Here is a 9413-nt window from a genome sequence, read left to right as displayed (position 1 = left end):
TTTATGCACAACACACAAAATGGTATTAGTAAGGTCTGTTTTTATCTTGATCATCGTTACGTTTTTGCTCCTCCAACAATGTTCAGGAATAAGAGAACTCGCGAATAAGCCGCCGCCGCACTGTTTCTGGTGGATACCATTTTTACGTTGCGGTGGTATCGATGCCGTCCCTCCTGCCGGCAATAATTAAGATAATATAAAATTAATAATGTAAAACCCGCGCTAGGTGGGTTCCTTTTAGATTGGAATAAAGTTGCACACTATAGTGCTTGGTTATAACATCTATTTTTTTTTTCATTTTTACTTATGTTTAAAATTTTAGTAAAGTACTCCGTGCATGTAATGAACAGATTTTTTTTTTTTTTACCAAAGATAAGAAACTTGAATCCGCGACCTCTTAATTGAGTATGGGAAGACTATACCATTTGAATTATATCTCATTGACAACTTTAATAAATAGATTATTACCTTAATATAACAAAAAAATATTTGTTATGCCATTTACTAACAAAATTACAAAAAGATGACGAAATTCTATTAATAAAAAACTACAATACATGCAGTGTAATATAATTATCACCATATTTAGATAATAAACTTTTAAAAGTCATCATTTGAAGATAAATAATATTATTAATGAAACTAAAAAAATAATATTCATACGACTGGCAAGATTTTCTGCCAAACTAAAATCAAGTCACACGCTAAAAAAATTTTCATCAACTATCAAACCCGGTCAATTAATGAGACACTATGTAATAAACCAAAGTAAAAGTATGACCTGTAAATTAAAATCAATTACAATGACAAAATAAAATGTCTGTTTAGCACCAATTAATAAAAACAAAAAATCTAAAATTAAGATTTCAAACTCAAATTAATAAAAAAATCAACCAAGATGATGAGGATTCTATTAATTGGACCATTGTTTATTAATGACATGTATTTAATCCTTAGTCAAGGTTTAAGTCTATAAAATAATTCTGCTAAACTTGTTGATTCTCAATTAATTATGTAATTTTTTTTTTTGACTAAATTAATTATGCAATTGGAATATCTCAGAGAGACTAAAAAATAAAACACTATAACCATTTGAAACACAATCGCTCTATTTTTTAAAAGTAATTTATTAAATATTTAAAACATCTTATAATGCTAAAAATCTTTAGCACAGTTGCAACATATGAATGAAAAGAATGGTAAATACAGTGAATGGCATGAGGTAGTCCTGGTTCCATCCTTCCTGTCATCCTCGTAGCAAGGCTTGCACATATGGAAGGCATACAAACTGCATACAGTGAATGGTTCGTCGCGCATAATCTTTCCAACATTATCACCACAGATTGACACATTTGTTCATCCAAAGCTGTCATTGACTTTTCCTGAGTAATACCAAAAAACAAAGACATAATTAATGTTATTTAATTTATCATTTAATCACTAAGATATTTAAACTCATAATACCATAAATTGAAGAAACCTCTCCGTGCAACAGTATATGTTGATTATTTGAATTAATCATTATATGTTACATAAGTTCAATCACAAATAAAAAAATAATTTGAAAAGAAAACAAACATATATATACTCTAATGCATACTCTCACAGATTAAAACATGAGCAAAACTCTGCAAAAGTAATTCCAAATCTTATTCACTATGTCTAACCAAAACTTTGAAATGGTAGAGAGTAAAGGTAGTATTCAACTTGATTATCAATATTTGTTATTTTTCACAATTTTGTTATCATAAAAACTTTGACCTAATACCCTCCTGTGCTGTGATGTCTTTCAAACATACCATAATACACAAAGCAAACCATATAATTTCAAAAAGGATAAAAATAAAATACAAATCCTTATAACATATAGCTCTTATGAGCCTTAACCATCCAACAAAAAAAATAACCTAAAGAACAATAGTCAATCAATCAATGATAAAGATGACAAATAGACCCTTTTCAGTGAAAATGCATAACACAAAAATATTTATCAGTAGGTGCTACGGTGCTACAATACTTTGATGATATGGAATTTTCAATAACTTGATTTCTTTTACAGACAAATAATAATAAAAGAAACTACAAACTTCAAGTTTCAACTAGATGAGAAAAAGTTTATGTATCTTCATGACAGGCTTCAGCAAATGACGAAAAATTTGAAGATTAGCATTCATCTCCGATGAGCTCATAAAATAATCCAATAATTAATAACAGAGGATAACACATAATAGACATAAGTTTTTTTTTATCTCACATCAAGTTTGAAAATCATGTCTATATAAATCATATGCTACTTACCTGACAATTGTTCAAGGGTTGAAAGCATGCTATTACTCTAACAACAATTGTTGATCCGCCTTCAATTCCATTCGCATGTTTTAATGCACCCCAAAAGATATGCCACAATAGAGTATGGCAATGAAGGCACTAAACTAATAACTACAAAATAAAAAATAAACTAATGTGAGAATGGGTATGGTAGTGTTAATGGGACCTGTGCTACCTACGAAAACAAAGATTAATCTGAGTTAGTTACTTTGTTATTTATGAAATGAAATTGTCTCAATTTGTGAATTCATTCATATCCATCATATATACCTTATTTGAGGCACAACTGAACCAAGCACCATAAGCTGAACCACTATGCCAGAGAAGGCCTTGCAAGGAGGAATGTGAACCTAAACCACCACCTTCTTTCTCCAATTCCTCCCTTCTCTTTCAATTATTACACTCAGAATTGCCATCATGGTTTCTTCACCTCCTTGCTTCTGTGGTGATATTATTTTCTTTTTTCTGAGGTTATGATAATGATAAAGATATGAAAAGATCACATAAACAGTTAAAATCAAAATATTTACCAAATTTCATTATCAAAACTCAAAAAGGAGATACCGAACCGTGTATCATAAACAGTAGAAGTTACCAAATCTTAGTCAATAATGTATTGGAAAAATACGATTCTAGAGAAGTGATATGAAATGAAAATCAAGATTTTAAAATATGGTTGAAAAACATATTAAACAAATAATAGTAATGTCACTCTCAAATTAAAAGACTATAAAATCACTATTAGAAAAAACTAAAATAAAAAATAAATGCAATAACAAATCAATCAAATGCCGACTTCAAAAAGAAAGGAAGAAGACCGAAACAAAAGGGATTGCAAGAAAGAAAGCAGTAGAGTAAGGGGTGCACAAAAGTGTACATATTCACTTGTTATGAAGAAAGAAAGCTGTAGTGTCAGGGATTGCAAGAAGTTAGAGTACCACAAATCTAAATGAAAGATTGGAGATCCCATAAATCTGGCTGTTGCAAGAAAATGTCTCTGGAAATCAAGCAGAGCTGTTGGATCTTGGACTCCGAAAGCTAAACCTTCTTGCCGGGGTTGCCCACGAATTTTCAGTAGCCAATTTGATTTTGCCTTCACGTACTCTGCTCCATTAATGGAGTGATGAAAAGAAAAAAATTGAAAAATATGATCTATGAGGATGATGAAAATGAATATATACTCTGAAAATACAAAAGCCAGGACATCAAAAACTAAAGGAAAATGAATAGTTTATGCTGTATTACTTAAAAATCTGATTTTGGTTTGTGCATTGGATGTAAATTGAAGATAAGAGGGAAAGATATTAAGACCTTTTGGCGAATTGCAAATAGAATCCCGGCAACAACAATGAGGTTAGTTTTCATCCAAAACATAATTATAAATATTGTTTCCAAAGTAAAATAAACATAATTCAAAACATAATTATAAATAGTCTCTAAAACAAAATAAACATAATCCAAAACACTCAATTTTCATCTTCATTCTCTTGTAAGTTGGGGTGGGAGAAGTTGGATTTTGGCAAAAAAAATTGTAAAAATACCCCTTGATAAAAAAAATACTAAGCCCGGCGAGGAAGTCCGCCCCGCCCCGCCAAAGCCCGCCAAAACCCGCGGTTTAAGCGGTGCGGATTAGGCGGACTTTTGCTATTTGGCGGTCCTAATTTTCCAGCTCAGCCCGCCTTTTTTGGCGGGTTACGCGGGCCGGCCCGGCGGGTTTAGGCCCGTTTGCCACCCCTAGCTTTAACCATCCAACGAAAAAAATAACCTAAAGAACAATAGTCAATCAATCAATGATAAAGATGACAAATAGACCTTTTCAATGAAAATGTATAACATAAAAATATTTATCAGTAGGTGCTACGATGTTACCATGCTTTGATATAAAATTTTCAATAACTTGATTTCTTTTATAGACAAATAATAATAAAAGAAAACTACAAACTTCAAGATTCAGATAGATGAGAAAAACTTTATGTATCTTCATGACAGGATTTAGCAAATGACGAAAAATTTGAAGATAGCATTCATCCCCATAAGCTCATAAAACAATCCAATAATTAATAATAGAGGATAACACATAATAGACATAAGTGTTTTTTTTCATCTCACATCAAGCTTGAAAACCATGTCTATATAAGTCATATAGTACTTACTTGACAATTGTGCAAGGGTTGAAAGCATGCTATTACTCTAACAACCATTGTTGATCTGCCTTCAATTCCATTCACATGTTTTAATGCACCCCAAAAGATATGCCACAATAGAGTATACCAATGAAGGCACTAAACTAATAACTACAAAATAAAAAATAAACTAATGTGAGAATGGGTACGGCAGTGTTAATGGAACCTATGCCACCTACAAAAATAGAATAATCTGAGTTAGTTACGTTATTTATGAAATGAAATTGTCTCAATTTGTGGATTCATTCATATCCATCATATATACCTTATTTGAGGCACAACTGAACCAAGTATTAGAATATTATAATTAAGGAACAAAATCAGAAAAATATCAAAGAGGATTATCAATGTAATTTATTAAGATATTATTCCATAACGAGTGTACTCTTAGCGTACTCTTGGTCTATATATTGGTAAGAACCTTGTAATCACATATGAGAAACATGAATAATAAAAATAATACTCTTCTAAATAATTCTTCGTTTCTTTCCTAAACTCTTTGTACCATAGTAACATGGTATCAAAGCAGAGTTTGGTTCTAGGGATTCAAAATTCTGAGAAATTCACATTACAAATTACAAATATGCCACACAATAGTTTTGGCATGCGATAATCACAAACCAATTCTGACAATTTGTCAATTGGTTTTAAACTAAACGGATATAATTATCCATTATGGGCAACTCTGATGGAAAAAGTAATTGGTGGAAGAAGAAAGAAGAAACACACCAAAGAAAACTGCTTTACGATTGTGGGTTACCCAAATTAGTGGAAAAATAATTCCAAGTCATCAAGAAATCATAATAAGGGAGCCGCCGCTGTGAGCATCCCAGAGATCACCAGCAGCGGTGGCGAGGCCAAAAGAGATGAAGCAAGTCATGATGGCAAGGTAGTAGCGGCGGTAAGGGCAAGGACTACTGGACTCGTTGGCTGCTCAGCCCATACTGCGACTCAATATAAAAGGGAGACCCAAAATCAGAATCCAATTAAAAAGATAAATGAATGAATTTTTGATTGTGGGGCTACCGATACTATGACTCATGACCTTCACGATTTTAACAGCTTGACTATGCCCTCAAAAGCTCATATTGAAACAACTAGTGGAGAATTAATTGATGTTAAAGGAGGAGACTCTATTACTTTTTCAGAAAAACTAAAATTAAAAAATTACCTCTATGTCCCTGCACTATCATCAAAATTATTGTCTGTTAGCCAAGTAACAAAGGAACTAAATTGTGTGGTACTCATGTACTCTACCTTTTGTCTTTTACAGGACATTCTTACGAAGGAGATCATTGGGCGTGGTACTGAGCGAGAAGGTATTTACTACGTTGATGAAGTAGTACACCAGGGTCATGCATGCTTGCTCACTGAACGGTTACTAGGCAACTTTGGTTATGGCACAGGCGTCTCAGACATCCTTCATTTGGGTACCTCAAGTTACTATTTCCTAGTCTTATTAAAAGTAATACTGAACCCCTCAAATGTGAAACTTGTATTCGTGCAAAAAATCACAGAGTCTCTTTTTCTTCAACCAACACTAGAGTTAATTCCAATTTTTCTCTAAATACACTCTGATGTGTGGGGTCCAACTCCTATTTTCCATAATAATTTTCAATATTTTGTGTTAGTTGTGGATGATTTCTCACGCATGACTTGAGTATATTTTTTAAAACACAAATATGAAGTACCTGATAAGTTCTTTGCTTTCTACCAAATGATTCAAACTCAATTCAACAAGAAAATCCAAGTACTTCGCTCAGATAATGGTGGGGAATTTATAAACCAATCAATGCATAATTTTTTTATGAAAAATGGTCTTATCCATCAAACTTCCTGCCCAAATACACCCCAACAAAATGGTGTAGCTGAGCGGCAAAATCGTAAGTTACTTGAGATGACCCGAGCCATGCTTTTTGATGCACAAGTTCCAAAAAAATTTTGGCTTGAAGCTATAGCGACCTCTACCTACTTACTAAATCGCCTACCTACCCAAGTTCTTCACCACAAAACATCCTTACAAGTCTTGGCTACTCATACTGCAATCCCGCCTATTCTAACCTTACCACCTCGAGTATTTGGATGTTTCGTCTTTGTCCATATTCCCAAAGCCAATAGAACCAAACTTGATCCTTGTGCAGAAAAATGTATTTTCGTTGGGTATGCTACACACCAAAAGGGGTATAGGTGCTACAATCCAATCACTCATCGTATTCATGTGACCATGGATTGTGATTTTTTAGAATTTGAATTTTACTTCAGCCGCCAACATGGCATTCAGGGGGAGAACAATAATGAACCACCAAGTTGGCTAAATAATCTTTGTTGCCCAGAAACTGTTCAAACAGAGCAAGTAGATGGAGCCACCGAGCATACTTCACTCAACGTAGAAAACAACTCGGTACATACAACTAGTGAGAGTCCTTTTGAGAATGTCAGACAAGAGGTAAGTAATTGTCAATCTGATAATTTACTCCCTAATTTTAATGAGGCCACTAACAATAACAGTATAGCACTGGAACATGAAGAACCAGAGCCCAATACTTTTACTCTTCCTCCAAGAAGAAATAGAGGGATGCCTCCTGATCGGTACTCACCAGAACATGTTTTTCGTAACTCAAGATACCCGATAAAAGTGGCTAGAGAAGGAATAGCATATGTTGCAAAGGCTTTTTCCACCAGACTCTTAACAGAAGACATTCCAAGAACTGTTCGAGAATCCAATGAGAAAGCTGAATGGCAAAAAGCCATGAATACAGAAATGGAAGCTCTAGAGAAGAATGAAACTTAGGAGAAGTGTATCCTACCGACAGGAAAAAAGCCAGTCGGGTGCAAATGGGTTTTCACCATTAAACACAAGGCATATGTCACTATTGAACGGTACAAGGTAAGGTTGATGGTCAAAGGTTATACACAGATCTATGGTATCGACTACACTGAAACTTTTTCATCGGTTGCAAAGATTAATACTATCAAGGTGTTGTTTTCAATAGCAGCAAATGAAGATTGGCCACTCCATCAATTTGACGTCAAGAATGCTTTCTTGCATGGAGAGTTGAAAGAAGAAGTGTACATGGAAGCTCCTCCAGGTTTCTCAACGGGATTTAGAAAATATGAAGTTTGCCGGTTAAAGAAGGCTCTTTATGGACTTAAACAATCTCCACGTGCCTGGTTTGGAAGATTTACAAATGCCATGAAAAGGTACGAGTACAAGCAAAGTAACTCTGATCATACCCTTTTTTTTTTGAAAAAATGGGGAGATTTAATTACTTGCCTAATAATCTATGTAGATGATATGATCATAACGGGAAGTGATGCTGAAGAAATTGAAAAATTGATAAGAAACCTATTTACAGACTTCGAAAATGAAGGATTTGGGAAGACTAAAATATTTCTTAGGAATAGAGGTTCTACGATCCAACAAAAGAATCTTTATCTCCCAAAGAAAGTACATCTTGGACCTTCTGGCAGAAATAGGAATGGTAGATTACAAACCAATAGATATGCCCATGCAAATTAATCACAAGTTGAAGATAGTAGAAGGTGCCACCCTAGCAGATAAGGAAAGGTACCAGCGACTGGTTGGAAAACTAATTTACTTATCACATACTCGGCCTGATATAGCTTATGTTGTGGGAATAGTAAGTCAGTTTATGCATAAGCCACAAGAAGATCATATGGAAGCTGCCATGAGGATAGTTCGATATTTGAAGGGAGCTCCAGGAAGTGGAATCATTTTCAAAAAGAATGGCCATTTGAAGGTTGAGGCATACACTGACGCAGATTGGGCGGGCAACCCAAATGATAGAAGATCAACAGCTAGTTACTTTACACTTGTTGGAGGTAACCTGGTAATTTGGAAAAGCAAGAAGCAGAAAGTTGTAGCTCTTTCAAGCGCAGAAGCAGAATTTTGAGAGATCGTTAAAGGCATAACTGAAGTATTGTGGATAAAAAAATTAATGACTGAGATTGGGTTTCCACCACAATTGCCAAGCCATTTGAAATGTGACAACAAAGCCGCAATCAGCATTTCAGAGAATTCTGTACAACATGATAGAACAAAACATGTTGAGGTGGATCGACACTTTATCAAAGAAAAAATTGAGAATGACATTATTGAGCTTCCATTTGTGAGATCAAAAGATCAGTTGGCTGATAATTCTTACTAAAGCAGTTTCAAGACAAGCCCTTGCTAAAGTTCTAACCAAGCTGAGTATTAGTGATCCCACTACTCACCTTGAGGGGAAGTATTAGAATATTATAATTAAGGAATAAAATCAGAAAAATATCAAAGATGGTTAGAAAAAAATCAATGTAATTTATTAAGATATTATTCCATAACGAGTGTACTCTTAGCGTACTCTTGGTCTATATATTGGTAAGAACCTTGTAATCACAGATGAGAAACATGAATAATAAAAATAATACTCTTCTAAATAATTCTTCGTTTCTTTCTTAAACTCTTTGTACCATGGTAACACCAAGCACCATAAGCAGAACCATTAAAGCTAAACAAAAATTTCAATAATGATTTGATTTTCCATTAATCCTAGAAAAAGAGCAGAAATTAAAAAAGAGCAGCAGCACAAAATCAATTATTTGATTTTCCATTAATCCATCCACAATTTCACAAAAACAGCAAACAGAGCATAATAGGAAGAGAATAACTGAAGAAGTGAAAGCAGTGACGCTAACCTTCGATGGAGACACGAACAGCGACCGGCGACACGGCGGTGAGCTACTCCAAGTTCGAGAGAAGCCAGGGAGGACGAAGACAGGGGAAGAAGGACGCCGAGCTACAATAGAGGACACAGACAGCACGGACGGTGGCAGAATCGTTGCAGGGAGAACCTAGGGTTTTGATTGAGTGATTTTGAACTTTTCTTCAGAGTTCATAGGGAT

General features: G+C 34.3%; 2 long non-coding RNA genes across 4 annotated transcripts in view; both read right to left on the bottom strand.

Annotated features, from left to right (window-relative positions):
• LOC110265764 overlaps positions 1–9413 on the bottom strand; it is a 15772-nt gene that overhangs the window by 1692 nt on the left and 4667 nt on the right. The window lies entirely within an intron of this gene.
• Positions 1092–3685, bottom strand: LOC107613741. Of its 3 annotated transcripts, none has more exons than XR_002352085.1 (4): positions 3640–3685; positions 2537–3510; positions 2299–2439; positions 1092–1382 (listed from the first exon to the last, which is right to left on the bottom strand). It is a non-coding gene; the product is annotated as an uncharacterized LOC107613741 (long non-coding RNA). The 3 variants fall into 3 exon arrangements; XR_001614154.2 differs by having other exon boundaries at positions 1092–1376; XR_002352086.1 differs by having other exon boundaries at positions 1092–1376; positions 2599–3510.

This window comes from Arachis ipaensis, chromosome B08 (genome assembly GCF_000816755.2).
Source record: "Arachis ipaensis cultivar K30076 chromosome B08, Araip1.1, whole genome shotgun sequence".
Lineage (NCBI taxonomy): Eukaryota > Viridiplantae > Streptophyta > Magnoliopsida > Fabales > Fabaceae > Arachis > Arachis ipaensis.
Note: the sequence above shows the minus strand (reverse complement) of the source record. Positions and strands in the feature narration are given on the sequence as shown.